General features: G+C 35.6%; 1 protein-coding gene across 10 annotated transcripts in view; it reads left to right on the top strand.

Moving 5' to 3' along the window:
- The window catches only part of CCSER1 (coiled-coil serine rich protein 1), a 735,108-nt gene that overhangs the window by 530,728 nt on the left and 187,779 nt on the right, over positions 1 to 16,601 (top strand). For 2 of the 10 annotated variants that reach the window (XR_013950287.1, XR_013950288.1), the window contains one exon: positions 53 to 16,601. This exon is cut by the window's right edge and continues 26,763 nt beyond it. The exons of the other annotated variants lie outside the window; for them this stretch is intronic. The gene's annotated coding sequence lies outside the window, so the exon portion shown is untranslated. The remainder of the gene's footprint in view (positions 1 to 52) is intronic. 10 annotated transcript variants of the gene reach the window in all.

Genomic DNA, 16,601 nt, shown 5'->3' with positions numbered 1-16,601 from the left:
TCATTGAGGGACAAGAAATAACCTAACCCAATGATCTTGTTGGCTTTGACAGGGCTGAGGAGCAGGAGCTGGCTCTTTCCTGGTCACTGTCAGCATGTGCAGCTCTCTCCTGGAAAACTTCTGCAGAGAGGCAGGCTTTGCTCCTGTGTCCTCCCTTTACTCTGATTTTCATGGACTCAAACTGTTTCCACCATGAGCAATTGGCAGATTGTTGGTTGTTAATAATTGTCTGACTCCAACAAAAAAAAAGAAAATGCTGGTTAGAATTATGATCCCCAATACAATTTGTATTTAAACTTATTATAACAATTACCACATTGTTAATAAAATGTTAGTGCATTCATTGAAATCACCATTCTGCTATCATACAGTATGGAGTTAAATATGGTAAATGCTTCTAATTGGTAACTGAATAACATGCATTAATTTTAATTACATCACCTGCAGAAAGTTTTAGTATAGTTAGCTATTAGCTACTATGAAATATATGGGAAGGGTTGTTATATAATTATCATAATTCAGGCATTGTATAGAAAAGGCTTTGACAAACTGTTTCAAATGGACAAAATCCTCTTCTACTATATTTTGCCCATATTAGAACTATTCCAGGATAGACTCTTCTAAAGATAACTTAAAAAGGTAATTATTTTTAGATGATAATCACTTGAGCTGCATGTGAAAAATTTGTTGCTAAATTGAGTTTCACTTCAAAAAGCTGTTTTTAAAGTAGACTGAAGCTACAAAAAGTAGATACTGGATGGATTTGTATATGCGCAGGTATACAGGAATGTTTGTAAGCGTATTGGCACACACTGAACTGAGGATGCACACAATGAGGAGCATGTGATATGATCTTAAATATTTTTGTCCACTCTGTTCTTATGATGTTCTTTTGTGATTATTAAAACAAAAATATATTCAACATTTTTAAACATAAGACTTTCCAGAACAATTTTTATTTTATTTTTTTCTTTCTCCTATGGCTAGATGCATTTCTGATCCACTGACATCCTCCTGTTGTATACAAATACCACAAATGTGTAAACAACTGCTTTGTAGCTATATAGATAAGCAAAATCAGATCTCTATAGAGTTCCTTGTGATTTCCTAGATATTTTTAAAATCTCTTAGTTGTAGCTGATTTTACAAAATATTGAAAATACATTTTTTTGAGTTGAACATCCCAAATCCATCAGTTTGAAGATATTCTCTAACTTCATACATCATGAAAAATAGTGACTCTCACTAATTCCCAAACTCAAATAACAAAGTATTATGTTTTCATTGCCTAAACTAAAATTCAAAATTTTAATGCCCAAAATAGCTATTCTGTATTTTTCAAAAGACACGTTTATAGTTCTGATTTCTCAAGTTTGTCAATGCTGTGGTGATTTACACTTGAGAAACATCAGGAAAGAGTATCTTTAGACTATTTGTCCTTTCACCTTCTTCCATTATTTTATACATAAAATAGAAAGATTAGGACACCTGGCTGATGTGAGAATCCCGTTTCCAATTTTTAATTTGGTGATGAATCAAGTCAGTAAATTCTATCTTATTAGCTCTTATTTTTCACTTAAATAAGCAAATATTTCAAGAATATTTTAAAAGGCAAATATTAGACAAAAAGAAATAATATATTTTATTAGTACCTAACTTTTTACTTTATAGATTTTGTGACACTTATACTTTCTGGAGATTAAAAAGGGGAATAAAAACAATGGAGAGAAGAGAAGGGAATTGGATATGAATTACCTAGTTTGAAAAAGTTAAAATAAAATTTGGTAATTTACTGGGGATGTCCAGGAATGGAAAGAGGCCATTCTCTTTTGTTTAGTGCCAATTTTAATTGCTGTGACTGGGGGGGCGTTATTTTATGTTTTTTTTTTTTTGTTGTTGTTTGTTTGTTTGTTTGTTTTCCTTTGTACACATCCCAGTTCTGAAAGGTTTTTCCATCTCTTGTCCTGCTTTTAATTGGAATAAAAGGATATATAGAGATATAGAGATACAAACTTAGTTGAAAAGTTCTCTTCAAGTGTTTCTAAGTGGGACACGTTGCAGAAGTGTGATTTGGTTGGGTTTCTTTGTTTGTTTGTCTGTTTGGTTGGTTATAGTCTTCCATATTATGTTCTTCCTGCTATCTCCACTTATCTTAGCAAAAACTAATTATTTGAAGGCTTATAGACTGCTGCTGCCAAATGGTCTCACAGTTAGTGACTGAGTATCGAAATGAAACAGAGCACTAAACCTTGGGGATTCACCTGGCCTCCTTTGCAAGCCAGGTTGGTTCCTACAGTGACAAATAACAATTAAAGGAATTGAGGTTTGAAGGTGACTCTTTAGAGGTCAAACTACAAAACAAGTTTCAATTTCTAAGTGCCATAACTTAGCATAGAAGCACAGAAAAAAAAGAAAAGAAAAGAAAAAAAAAAGAAAAAAAAAACAGCAAAAACAGTAGTACATGGGATAATGTTTAAAAGTTTTCATCATCATATACAAGATATTTACTTACTTCTTAAGAGCTTTGTTAGCTGTTAATACGCATTTGTTACAGTTTCCCTAAGGCCATCATCATAAAGTTCTGTGTGTGTGCTTACATTCATACTTATCAGAAGGGCTCCAACATGAGAACTTTTCCACTTTTGTAAACGTGTAATATATATTTATTCTCATTAAGCACATCTGCATTTATGCATTAATATAATGAACACAAGTGTTTCCTTTTATCTTCTATGGAAAAATCTCAAATCACTCCATAGACTTGATTAATCAACCCTTAACTGAAAATTTCAGAGGTTCATATCCTTATGTATCAACTATTTGCACTGTTGAGTCCTGTGCCACAGTAGTCAGATAGACAGATGCTTGACGTGAGCCACTTGAGACTTAGGAGACCAGAATAGAGATCCACAAAAGGTGCTTCTTTGGACATTGGAGTCCAAACATACCTGTTTAGCTGTTGTATTTTTCTTCAGGTGCATACATTCCTGAATCTAGGTACTGTGGGATGCACTCCTGAGCAGCTTGGTGCTTATCTCATTCTTGCTTTTGTTCATGAGCCTCGAATTAGGTGCTGCTTGTCTGTCTTTCTTGCAACAACCGCTGTTGTAGTCAATCTTAGAGCATGTGCATTGGATCAGAGCCCTTCTTTTTCACTGGCTGTTGCTACCTTTCCAGTGAAATAGAGCTGTCATGTATCACTGATGTTCCCAGCCTCTCCCTGTGTGGAAACTGTTGCATTTTTCATAGTAGTTTAAAGACTTATTGACTAGTATGGAGAATTTGTGGAATACAACCATTGAGACACATGCCTGAGAGTAGTTTTCTTCCTGGTCTATGCTTCAACGCATTTTAGGTGTATTGAGCATTTAGGTGTATTGGAGGAACTTTCTTTTTGCAAATGCCATCTGCAATGCTGAACTGCAACACTGCAGCTACAGCATTTCTGTTCCCTGCAAAGTTTAATAGCTTCAGTGGGAGAGATCAAAGCTTTCCATTCCACAATAGGTATCAGTTTGGTAGTCAGAGAACCCTACCGGAAGAATCAAATATCCTGATGCTAAGCAGGGAAATCAAACTGCTTTTTCACATTCAGGGTGAATGTTTTAATAACTAATCTTTTGGTTATGAATTCTTGGGGCTTAGGCTAAGGCCTCCCTCTTTCTGCTACCTTGTTAGGGAAACTTTTTTCTCTGCACACTGCCTTTTCTAGATTCCATTCTGATGTCCCTCTCACTTCACACCCTCTACAAAAAGCCTATATGTAGGTTGCTCACAACCACATACAACATCCTGAAAGACCCTTTTCAGCACTTAGGACCCATGATTTTACTGGGAGAAAAGTACAAAGATGTTTTCAGAAGTGGGGCCTTGTTACATGAAAGGTGAGATTGATTTCAAATGGCTGACCTTGTCCATCCTGTGCAGTCCATTACTGCAGTTTGCAAAGGCTCTCCAAATAGTCTGAAGACATTCTCCAAGGTGTTCTCCTTAATCTAGAATGTCACATTACTCTTTCTTTACCCTTACTTTGCTCCAGTTTTTAACACTCCATAGATCTCACCTTCTTTGTCAAACAATGGAGGGAGGAATAATTTCATAGGAGTAATTAAATTTAAGTCCAGACTCGATTTGTGGTGTATGAGTTTTGGGAAGTAAGTTTTACGCTTTAACATAACTTGTTTAATGTATATTCTAAGCATTGCAATGATTTATTTTATTTTATTTTATTTTATTTTATTATTTTATTTTATTTTAATTGTATTTCATGGAATAAATACATTCCGGCAAATAAATTCTAAACACCCATAGAATGAGATGGGTCTGTTCCTGGAAGGACTCCATTTGGGATTGGGCCTGAGATGTATGCAGGGTGAATTAGGTTATTGCACAAAATTGTCTTTAAGCACGTATTGTGGCCAAAATTGTCTTTAAGCAGTGCATGTTGTCAAAGTCGGTCTTCTGCCTTGCCTGCATATTAAGAACTTCTCCTAATGAATTTAGACATAAAAGTTCAACATACAGAGAGGAGAGATCATCAGGCTTGAGAGACCTGACACCTGGAGTGGAAAAGGTTATCCTTTTAAGGTTTGTGTTGTTTATCTGACAAAAGCTGGCTGGCATGCAGTCCAATATCTGAATTGAGAAATGAACCTTAAGATTTGGTGTAGGTGAAGCCATGCTAGTTCTTAAATCTTCTCCATGTACAAGGAAAAATTATGCAAGATATTTTACAGTATATACATTTCCATAATGCTATGATTACCTGCCACCAAAATAAATAGGTGTTATTTTAAAGTGAACAAATATCCATTTTCACAAATAATGTTTAGGTTTTAGTTCTATAATTTTGTAACATATTTTCCACCAGAGTGAGGTCACCTTGGCTGATGTTTGTCTGTGCACCTGCATTGCTCTGTCCATATATCTGCACGTCAGAACACACATGAAATTATTTTAAAACAGGCTGCTGTAATCTATGTACGCTATTGATGCACGTACACAGCACAAAGCCAAAGGTGTGTGCTTTTGAAAAAAAGAGATTGGAATTACAAGTCTAATGCTACTGTTCACTGCATCATATATAGTTCAGTGGACAGTATAAATTGCTTACAGTTGTGGAAAGCTTCTCATTTCCTGTCAGGTGTATTGTATTAGCTAAAGTAAGCTAGTGAGTGGGATCCCTCCCTAACCCTGAATGCAATGAGAGCTCTGAACTTGTCAGTTGAAAGGTTGCTTGTATGAAAAAGTGCATTTTTGGAAAAGGAAGTTCCTGCTCAGGTTAAGTGTCTTATTCATTGACAAATCTTCCCAATTGTCTGGTAGGTGTGGGCAAGGCAACAAGTAGGAGTTGGACTGGATATTGTTAAAGGAAACCAACAATAAAGCCAGGTATTCCGTAGTCCATGTAATCCCAAATGGTGGTTCATTAGAAAATGAGGTTGCATGTCCAAAACTGTTGGCCGCGCTCATGGAAGTCATATGGCTGGCATTTCAAGTTAATGACAACATATATCCTATTCAAAGCTCAGATACTGCAGTTCATTTAGAAGACCAGCAGTTCATAGTTCATATTTTTTTGGAGGACAGTGTTGTTTTTTTTTTTTTTCTGTTGCTGCTGTTTCAAAAGTAAATGCTAGTAAGAACATATTTAGAGGTCCAGGAAAAAAATGTCAGGGCATGAGCATGTACATAATACATTTCTTATACCATTTCTTATATATTTTCCAGAATGATTCAGTAAGTGATAACTTAAAACCTCAGCAAACATGGTTTCTAACAAAATCTTCTGAAGAGGATCACAGTCTCATTTAGCAATGCTGTGATATGGCTTGCAGGAAAACAATAAAGATCCTTTAATTTTAAGATACCATATTGTGATGGCCCTTAAGTGCTTCTGGGGAATGGTACTGGTGTTTTGTTCCTGGTGCTCCACAATTGCAGTTCTCTGTTCAAAGTATATCATCACACAATTTGTATGTAAATAGAAACAAAGTAGAGGGAGAATTAGGGATATCAAAACTGAGTTGAATTTGTGGGAAAGGAAATGGTCAGCCTGGAGAATGAGCTATGGCAGTGATTTTAAAAGGAAGTATTATTAGCCTTAGTTGTGATATAATAAATCATTACCATATTGTCTTGTAGGAATCTTTTCAGAAACTAATGAACTAATTAAGATATTAGTTTATCAACTAATTTATTGTATATTTATTTATCAAAAATACTTAATGATGTAACATCAGTGTTTAATGTTTGTGGATAATTTGGCTCTCTGAGGGTGTGTCTAGCTTGTAGGACAGATGCACATTGCCAGAACATCATAGTCCTGGTTTCCCTAAGTGGATAACCTCTTACAGTGAATGGTAGCTCCCCGGCAGCCTGTATGCCCTATTGTGCTCCTATGGAAATCGTCTGTTAGAGAGATGGTATGTTTCTAATCCTGTTCTACATGACCCAGAGTAAATATGTGCTTCAGGCTGTTGCAGCTGTATGTTAAACTAATAAAAATATGTTGCCCCCACACCACCCTGCCACCCTCCTCACCACTCACCTCTCCCCCCACCCCCACCCCCCGGGAAAAAAAAAAAAAAAAAAAAAACCTTCCTGATTTTCTTATTGTCTTGTGAAAAAGGGTGCAGGAGTTTATCTGACTGAGCAAAAGCATATATGAGTCCATCATGGTTTTATACAGTAGCTGTAATGTTGATTTATAATCTGTGTTTTTGACAATGATTGGATTGCTCACTTTTATACCAAAAATATGAACATTGCTATTTTAACACTTTATATCACAAAATGACAACTAATATATAGACATTATTCTCCTCAGAAAATACTAAGCCTTGCCAGAGAGAGAAAAAGCTAATAATCAGATCCACTCTAACGTCAAACAAAAAATATTCGTTTGTTTTTCCTCTTTTGGGTATTTCTCTGAATTATGGGTGGTGTAGAAAAAGGGCAGAATTAGTAAATTAATTACGGGATATATGAACAGGGGAGGGAAGAAAAGAGAGAGATGAAGAGAAGGAGAACTCCTGCTGAAGGGAGTAGTGATGACATGGTGATTTTTTGGTTGAAAAATGTAAAGGAGGCCAGATAATAATGTTTAATGGAAAGGTTATTCATCACGCCATAAGTGATTTAAGAGTTCCCAGTTGCTCCACAAATCTGATTAATGGGAATAAGTGGTTGAATTTAAATTTTAAATTACTGTAGTCAACTGTCCTATTTGCAGACAAATTTGGGTGTTCCTTAGAAAATAAATTCTGTGTAATGTTATGCTAGTGTGAAAGTATTGGACATAAATAAGGATAGAGGTCAATATGCTCAAAAGACAGTGGCTTAAGGGCAAACGAGATCACCTTTAATAGAATTGAGAGTCTGCTGTGTTAAAGATCACTGCAAAGTAAGCATCCACAGAATGCCTTGGGGGAAGAAAACCAAACCAAAACAAATAACAACAAAAAACACCACAGGTTTTCTAACTTTTTCATACCTAAGTATAGAATTTTTGCTTGGAGGTCAAAGCAGTAGGACTCATTACAGTTACTACTGTAGTACTGTACTACTGATTAGTAGTACTGATTACTCATTACAGTTACTACTACAGGACTCATTACAGTTACTACTCTTTACTCATTGATGCGATGGAATTTATTTATGCAACGGGAAGAAGTAGGAAGAGCTGATCAACATATGATTCAAACCTTCACTCAAACTTAATATGTTATTTTGCTTTTAGCTATGATAACTGTAGACAAACCCTATGAAACATTCTTTGTGCCTGTAGAGTACCATTAATTTTCTTTTAATTTTTCTCTGCCCCAGGAAACATTTCAATTGAATTTTGCTCTTCATGCAAGGAATCGAGAGCACTTACAGCTAAGCTCATTTCCTTTCATTTTCCCTTTATTTCCATATTTTTAATAGATTCATCACCCATGGTGCTAATACTGGAGTTACAGTAAGAACATGTTAAATTAAAAATATATATTGTGTCCATGTGCTAAATTGCCAACATCTTTCTAGAGTTTTGGAATTTCCTAACATCAAATCTCAGTTTTACAGTTTGGTCTAGCGGCATTTTTCTGTAGTAGACAATTTTTTTCTTTCTGTCTTTCTCATTGCCTCTTTCTTTGATTGCTTTACTCATCAAGTTCAACAAGGCCAAGTGCCGGGTCCTGCACCTGGGGTACAACAACCCCAAGCAGCGCTACAGGCTGGGAGATGAGTGGCTGGAAAGCTGCCTGGCCGAGAAGGACCTGGGAGTATTGGTTGATAGGCAGCTGAATATGAGCCAGCAGTGTGCCCAGGTGGCCAAGAAGGCCAACAGCATCCTGGCCTGTATAAGAAACAGTGTGGCCAGCAGGTCTAGGGACGTGATTGTGCCCCTGTACTCGGCTCTGGTGAGGCCGCACCTCGAGTACTGTGTTCAGTTTTGGGCCCCTCACTACAGGAAGGACATGGACGTGCTCGAGCGAGTCCAGAGAAGGGCGACCAAGCTGGTGAGGGGTCTGGAGAACAAGTCTTACGAGGAGCGGCTGAGGGAGCTGGGCTTGTTCAGCCTGGAGAAGAGGAGGCTCAGGGGCGACCTTATCGCTCTCTACAGGTACCTTAAAGGAGGCTGTAGAGAGGTGGGGGTTGGTCTGTTCTCCCACGTGCCTGGTGACAGGACGAGGGGGAATGGGCTAAAGTTGCGACAGGGGAGTTTTAGGTTGGATGTTAGGAAGTACTTCTTTACCGAAAGGGTTATTAAGCATTGGAACGGGCTGCCCAGGGAGGTGGTGGAGTCACCATCCCTGGAGGTCTTTAAAAGACGTTTAGATGTAGAGCTTAGCGATATGGTTTAGTGGAGTACTTAGTGTTAGGTCGGAGGTTGGACTCGATGATCTTGAGGTCTCTTCCAACCTAGAAATCTGTGATACTGTGATACTGTGATCCTGTCAGGCTTCCTTGAACTCCTGCATTGCTCTGCCCGTTTTTATTGGCCAAGAACTGTCTCCTGTTTTCCTTTTAACTCTATCAAGTTGTTTTAACCTTCTCTACAGCTTTGTGCATTATGAATGTTTTGTTACACAGGCACCTTTCATCCTCTTCCGTATTCCATTAGTTACTCCCCTTTTATTATTATTATTAATTATTATTGTTATTGTTATTATTATTATTAAATTTATTATTATTACATTTATTATTATTACATTTATTATTATGTACTTTAATCTGCACTCCAGGTTGAGGAAAACTGTTCAGTGGCATTACAAGAACTTGCAGAAATTTGGGAATAGTTTGTAAGAGAATTTGGGAGAGTATATTTTACTCAATGACAAATAGTAAATAGTTCTTCATTTAATACCCTGTTTCACTGTTGTATATTCAGCATTTTGGTAACATCTTTCTCTTAAATAGATTGAAGCAGTTGTTTGACACAGAGTAATGCCACAACACAGCTTAACAACTTTTTCTTTAAAGTAGGTTTTGGATTGGTATAAAATCAGGATCTCTGCTGAAAGATAACACCTCTAGCAATATCAACCCTGAATACTGGTTCAGAATTAACTCAGAGGGAAGTGTACCATCTGTTGCTAAAACCTAACACTAACAGCTCAAGCAATTTCTAGCTTAAAGGAAAAATGTGGACCTGAACTTAGCCAATTAAGAGAAGCAGGGAGAGGGATGGAAGACAAAAATAGCTTCTGGTCCTTCGCTTATGCCTGGTGCTCACTGCCAATACAGGCAGCAGAGAGAATTGACACTGCAGAGAAAACAAACTGCACAGAAAGTACTGTCAAATGCCCAAAATAAATAAATGAGAAAGTACAAATACTGTTTCTTTGATATTTGATTTAGAATAACTGTACTATGCGATGCAAAGTCTTGCATATGGTGTTTAAGCAGTTACTGCTTCTTTAATGCTTGATAATCAGGACTACTTTCTGTGCCAAAAATATATCTTTAGGTAACTAGTTTATTTCAAGTCTGCTAATCCACCAAGCCTAGCAAAAGAATCAAAATTTGTTGTACATGATTTTTTTTTTTAATCTCTAATTTTTTATTTGAATGTCTTTGGTGATACAAGCAAACAAACAAAAAAACACATCAACCATATATCAACCACATCAAAAAAGTTCTAGCAAGCCTTGTTTTCAGTTCTGCTCAGATGAGAGAAAAAAAAGGAAAAAAAAAAAAAAACACTGCAAAAAAGGCAAAATAGAAGCTGGAGGCCACAACTGCTTGAGATGAAATAGAATGCTCCAGCTCACTTGCCCATGCCATATCTACAGATATTGCAGTGATAAATCTGCAATAACTGTGTGACTTGGATAAATGCAGATCTGACCTTTTGTTTACAGGGTATCAAGGGAAATCTTTATGAGACCACAGAAGTGTTTCAAAAGGTTTTAGAAACATTATGAGATGGTAAAATGTGTCCGCTGTGAATAACTTTGACAGTGCAGATCTGACACTATTTCTCAATGAGCAGTGCCCTTTCTATAGAGATTTGAACAAGATATTTGGAATGATGTTTGAGAAGCATTTTTGGTAACCTAATTCAGGAAAACAAAAAAAAACCAAAAAAAAACAGCAAACAACTCAACAGTGTTATTTTAATTGATCAGGATTTTAATGTTATTAAAATATTGACTTGAAGATGTACATACAGATGTTGACACTGGTGCAATGCAAGATGCAATCCTGATATATCTGCTCACTTGCACATGGAAACGTATTTCTTCTCTCACTTGCATAGGGAAATATATCTAAAGTTTTATTTTACTTTTTTTTTTTTTAATAAAGATATTTGATCATATTCCATTCTTACCTATGTAGTCATTATAAACATTACAATTCAAATATATATGTTTTCTTCTGCATGTCTCTTATGAATCTCTTAGAATTTACTAAAGTTTTAACCCTATTATTGTGCTTTATGCTCACAGTACTATGTTGGTATGTGTTTTCATCCCTGTCTTATACATGTGAATATTCCCTGTTAAATATATATGTACATACGTAAATGCAGACAGAGAATATGGTTTCAGAACTACATATGCATGCATATGCCTGAGTGTGTAAGCCTATGCAATCATTTCTTGAATATTGTGATCAGTGGGAGACACCAAGAAAACTCAAATTAAAACAAACAAAGAACATAAAAAGAACCTCCATATGCAAACTGAAGAAGAGAGAAGGAGAACTGTGTCAGTATCATAGTATTGTAGTAACATAGTGCAGTATCCAAAGTCATGATTTGTAAGGAGGAACTGCTTTAGACAGCCTTTTTTTATGTAAGTTTACCAACCTTGAGAAATGCGTAGAAAATTATTGTAATTTTACTGGCTAATAAGTGAAGGATATATTATTTATGATCTGAATTATACTAATGCCAGTCACCAGAACATGCTAGAGTTTTACTGCAGTTATTTTATTAATGTACAAATTAAGACTGTACTTCATTATCTGAAAATTGTTCTAGTCAATACTTAAATATTCAAACCTAGCATTGGAAATATGCAATAAATATGACATAATCAAGGTCATTGAAAACCTGGCTGCAAAAGAGCATGTAGGTGCCAAAGGAATTGAAAACAAATCACTGAGGTGATAAGCCCATGCCTGATGGATTCAGGACTACATTTTGTAGTGGGGGGAAAAACATCAGAAATGAATAGGCTGGACTTATACCGACTACCATTTATGCAGGGTCTTCTGATATTCTTGCCTGTAATAAGAGACTCGTTCTTGGTGGATTTAAGTACTTCAGTTAAATACTCCGTCCGGCAGTGCTGCAGCCAGATTTGTTCTGTAATTTCAACTGTGTTGTCCTGGAACTGTTTTGTGTTGTGTGCAATGTACAGCATGGTCGGTCGCTTTGGCATCGTGGCTGTTACAATTGGTTGCTACAGCAACAGGCTTCTGCAGGGAGAAGATTATCTGGCAAACATTACTATGCACGTATGCTGTAGATCTGTGTAAACACAAGTTAATAAACTTTCAACATTGCAAATAAGACAGCATCTAGGGTTGCTGTCTCTGTCGTCCTGTATAGGACCAGCCAAGCATCCATCTCTAACTGAAACAAAGGGCAAATGTCACTAGTTGTAATTCTCAGTTCACTATATATATATATATATATATGTATGTATGTATGTGTATAAACAGTTGCTGATTTGTGGTGCTAGTGTCTGACATTTAGTTCAGTAATAGTCTAAAGTTTCCAGTCCTCTATTATATAAACTCCTCTGGTTCTTAAGTTTTTGCCAGCAAAATCCCTTGGTACAAAATTGGCTTAGAAGACAGGTTGAGAGCTGCTGCTATCCTGATAGTTCTTCTGATTAGTGACAGTGCAGGACATTGTGGTGTTTTGCTCCTGTACCAAAGCCATAAGAGAACTGGTATTCAGTGGAACCCAATGGAACTGGGTTGTTCCATTTTTGTCAATTTTCCACTGAGTTTCTGAAGCCAAAATAGTTTTAACTCATGGCCACTGTATTTTATAAAATGGGAATAAAATATATATTCCCCTGTCATCAACATGCTTTTGAACTGGTTATCCAGTTTTCCGGGCTTTGAGCATATAAAATCACAACCCAGGTTTGGTAGCTTTGTTTGTGGGTGTTGCTGTGTTTTGACACAACCTTATTTGTTAGTTGTCTCAGGCCATTAAATAGTTATCTTAGAATATTACAAATATAAATGTAACTACAACAGAATGTGTAATCTCTCCATAATAATTAAAAGCAAGCAACTAGTGTAAGACATGCCATGTGCTACATGCCTTTGCTCTAGCCTATGATCACAGAAACTAGATTGTCTGGAAATTAAGCAGATGGAAGCGCCTTTAGACTATGTGGGTGTTGATATAGGAGGGAGAGTGGCACAGCCAAAGGCACCTTCCAGGGTGAGCAATGCTACTTTAACAGTTACCTTGTCTTTAAGTTGAAATCTGCTGCTGATAGCAGCATCAGCCTTACAAATAAATTTGCTGTGATACACCGGCAAACAGTGTGGCTGTGTAAGGATAGAGAGAAGAATGAGAGAGTCAATAAATATGATCTCAATATATTGGTCTCACGCACCAGCCAATATTGATTCATTCCTAGGCAAAGCAACCTGCATCATGCTGTTCCCATGTTCTATAATGTAAGCAACATACAGAAAGGATTTCTACCTGCCATCTCTCTTCCCTCCCCCCCCCCCCCCCCCCCCCCCCACTCCCCCAGGGGATGTGAGCTGAAGCTTGGGAATGCTTCACACTATTAAAAACAAAGTAGTATTTCTATTAAGAAATACATACATATATATATATATATATATATATTTAAAGAACTGCATTTGTAATAAGTGAAACTACAACACGGAAAGAATACAGAAAAGCTCATCTATACAATAATGTGTTTCTTTGGGAATTGTATTCTCCATACTTACCTAAAAAATTAATTGTTTTTACATATAGAAGAATTTAATATAGCAGTAATAAAGATAAAAATCAGTCTGGTTATATATTTGATGAGTGGAATCAAAACCTGTATTTATCCAGTCACACATTGCATTCATTGTCTGATCATTTTTTGGTTTAGTTTAGTTTGTATGTGTTAGGTTTTTTTTCCTTTTTTTTTTTGCTTCATCCATTACCCACATTGGTGTTTGCCTATTTAATGTTGACAGCAAAAAATGCAAGTTAAAAGCTAGGTTTGCTTTGCATATATATATATATATATATATATATTTAAACACTGCCATTTCACTGCCATTTTCAAAATTGCTGAATCTGCTCATATAACTGACATGTGGAAAGTTTGATATTGATTGCAGAAGGAGTTGTAGAGTAAGCTATAGATAAACTCTCCGATTCCTTTGTTGTTGTGGTGGTGAAGAAAGATAAAAAGGATTTCGTTTTCAAGATAAAGTGGGAGGAGAAACAAGGAACATCTCAGTACCTTGTCAGTTCATCTAGGTAATATTTCTGTCTCAGAATTATCAGAACTGGTCTTGCTTGCAGACAAGACCTATAAGTCATCGTCTATTCATGAAAAATTAAAGCATATGCAAACAGTGGTTTGAAGCTTTCATCATGAGGATGTAAGTGTTGCACGTAGTGGATTACAAAAGTCAGTCTGTTGTATTTTCATTTTCACACTGTGACATCAAATTTTTACTTTTTTTAGGAGAAAAGATATTGTAAAGAACAAAAGAAAAAATAATTTTTAAATTCGGTATTCAAATGTATATACTTCTGAGCTGTTGTAAATTTGTAACACTTGCAAAAATTTGGCAGAAGTTAACATTCTTCTCTTTTACCCACTGAGTAACAAATATGAGCAGTTCTTTCTGTCCGCCTATTTAAACAGAAAGTTAACAAGATCATTTCGGACAGGGTGAATATATATATATATATATATACATATATATATTGCACACCTAGAGTCATTTAATAGAACCCTTTCCTGAACAGGTTCTAGCTGTGATCAGTTACAGTGAAAATAGTGTTTTCCTGAAACAGGTGTTTTTAAAACAAAAAGAAATCAAGTATTCAAGCAAAGCAGGGTAAGCAATATCTAAAATACTGTACAGGCTGAACAATTTAGTGTACCGACCTAGGATCTGATATATCTGTGGTAACATCTGAGATTTGCCGTGGGCTAGCTGTGTGACATTGGTCAATGATTTAGTATTTCTGGGCCTCATTATCTAAATTGGTGAAAATGATATGTTAATGATTCCTTCTTCCATTATTTGGATTTCTTGTTTATCTTCTGTAGTTTGCTTTGATGAGATGTGATATTTTTCTGTGGGCTGAGTGTGATAGTGTAATGAAAAATTACACTGCAATCTGAAATTGCACAGAAGTGAAACAATCTATGTTATTTAATTGTTGCGCAAAAGATTTTTGTATTATTGGCAAACTTATTTGTTTTAGAAATGATTTTGAAATACAGTATTGTATGTAGCATCTAGACATTGTAACTTAATATGCAGTGTAATGTGAATCTTCCTTAGGTTATTCTAAGTGGAACTTCTCCATACACAGACATACGCACAAAATAAAAATAATTAAAAAAATCACACCAATCAGTTCAATAACATTTTTTAAAAATTGGTGCTTCCTGAGCTTAGATTGTTTAAAGTTGTTCTAGTTCATCTTAAAATGTGCTGTGAAAAATTCTACATTTCCTTTCTTTTTCTTTCTTTTTTATTTTTTAGGTATTGTAGTAGAAATTAAAAATTAATAATAATTGTCTTCTTTTTTATTTTTTTAATTTTATTTACTTATTTTTATGTATAGTCCATTTGCTTTAAATATGACACTGGAAGAAATGGGTAATGTCATAGTCTATGTTTCATAAACATAGACCGATTAAATTATGCCCCAGTTTATGTGATGGACCAGACAGCTCTGATTGATATATTTGGAGCAGTGAGAACACAGGAACTGACATTATAGCATTCTTCACTGTAATGGGAGTGCTATCATTAAGCTATTCATGTGCTGCTTGTCATGACTTTTTTTCTGATAAATTTACTCAAGTGCCTTGAAGGTGAGGTGGAGATGTTTCTGGGGAAAGAACTTCCATAGCTTTAGGGAAGGCAGATAAGTTCTCAATATGGATTTGAAACTCTCTTGAATAGGCTTATGACACTTACTGGATTATGTTTTCACAGTTGAAATGCTATTAAAAGATGGACTGACATTGTTTTGTTGGAGGTTAGTTACAGCCTCTTGTTCAAAGTCTTTCAGTTACAAAATTCACTTTACTTCAAAATATAATATAGACTTAACAAGCTATTATAGATGCTTCCTCTCCCTGGTCTGACCATCATTTTTTTTTTGCTATTAGTGAAGGTTACAAATATATGTGGTTCGTATCTCGGCAACTACATAAATGTAGCTGTACAGGTAACTCAAAATATCATTGGAAGAAAGGCCATAAATAGTTCAGGACACAGAATTTTTTTAAAATAATACGTAAAAGTCATGTGCACAGGCCTCTCTGAAATTTTAATTAGGTCCAACTTTCAGAGTGAAGGAATACTCTCCGCTACTAATGTAGGTATAAAGGAAATGATTGTCATAGGGGTGGTTTTTAGTGAACATAAAATCATAGAATCATTTAGAAAAGACTCTTAAGATCATCAAGTCCAGCCATCACAGTAAGGACATACCACAACATGAGAACAAAACACATGTGAGACTAGCACATAAATGTGTTTTGTAGTGTGTTTTTTTGTTTTGTTTTTCAGCCAAAAATGTCTTACAAAAAATATCACAAATGCGTGTTTCTATTTTGATTAAAATTTCCTTTGATATTATCCATAATGTCCTCATGACTTGTAATTGTTTCAGTGATTTTTTAATTAGATTGGGAAAATAAATTAATGAAAGAATTTCACCTGTGAATACATCTTTCCATGACTTACCCTATTGCTTAATTTCTATTTAAAATGACAGAATACGGGAGAATAGAACAAAGACATGAAGGTCTAGTTCATTCTGTACAGGGGAAACAGAAGATTAGAATTCCTGCAATGTTTCCTTTTATCATTGCACTTTTAAAACTTATTTCTAAATACATCCCTGTTCTGACAATGCAGTAAGGAATTTA

This window comes from Anser brachyrhynchus (assembly GCF_964034855.1).
Source record: "Anser brachyrhynchus genome assembly, chromosome: 4".
Lineage (NCBI taxonomy): Eukaryota > Metazoa > Chordata > Aves > Anseriformes > Anatidae > Anser > Anser brachyrhynchus.
The sequence above is the reverse complement of the archived record's forward strand: the minus strand, read 5'-3'. Positions and strand labels throughout refer to the sequence as shown.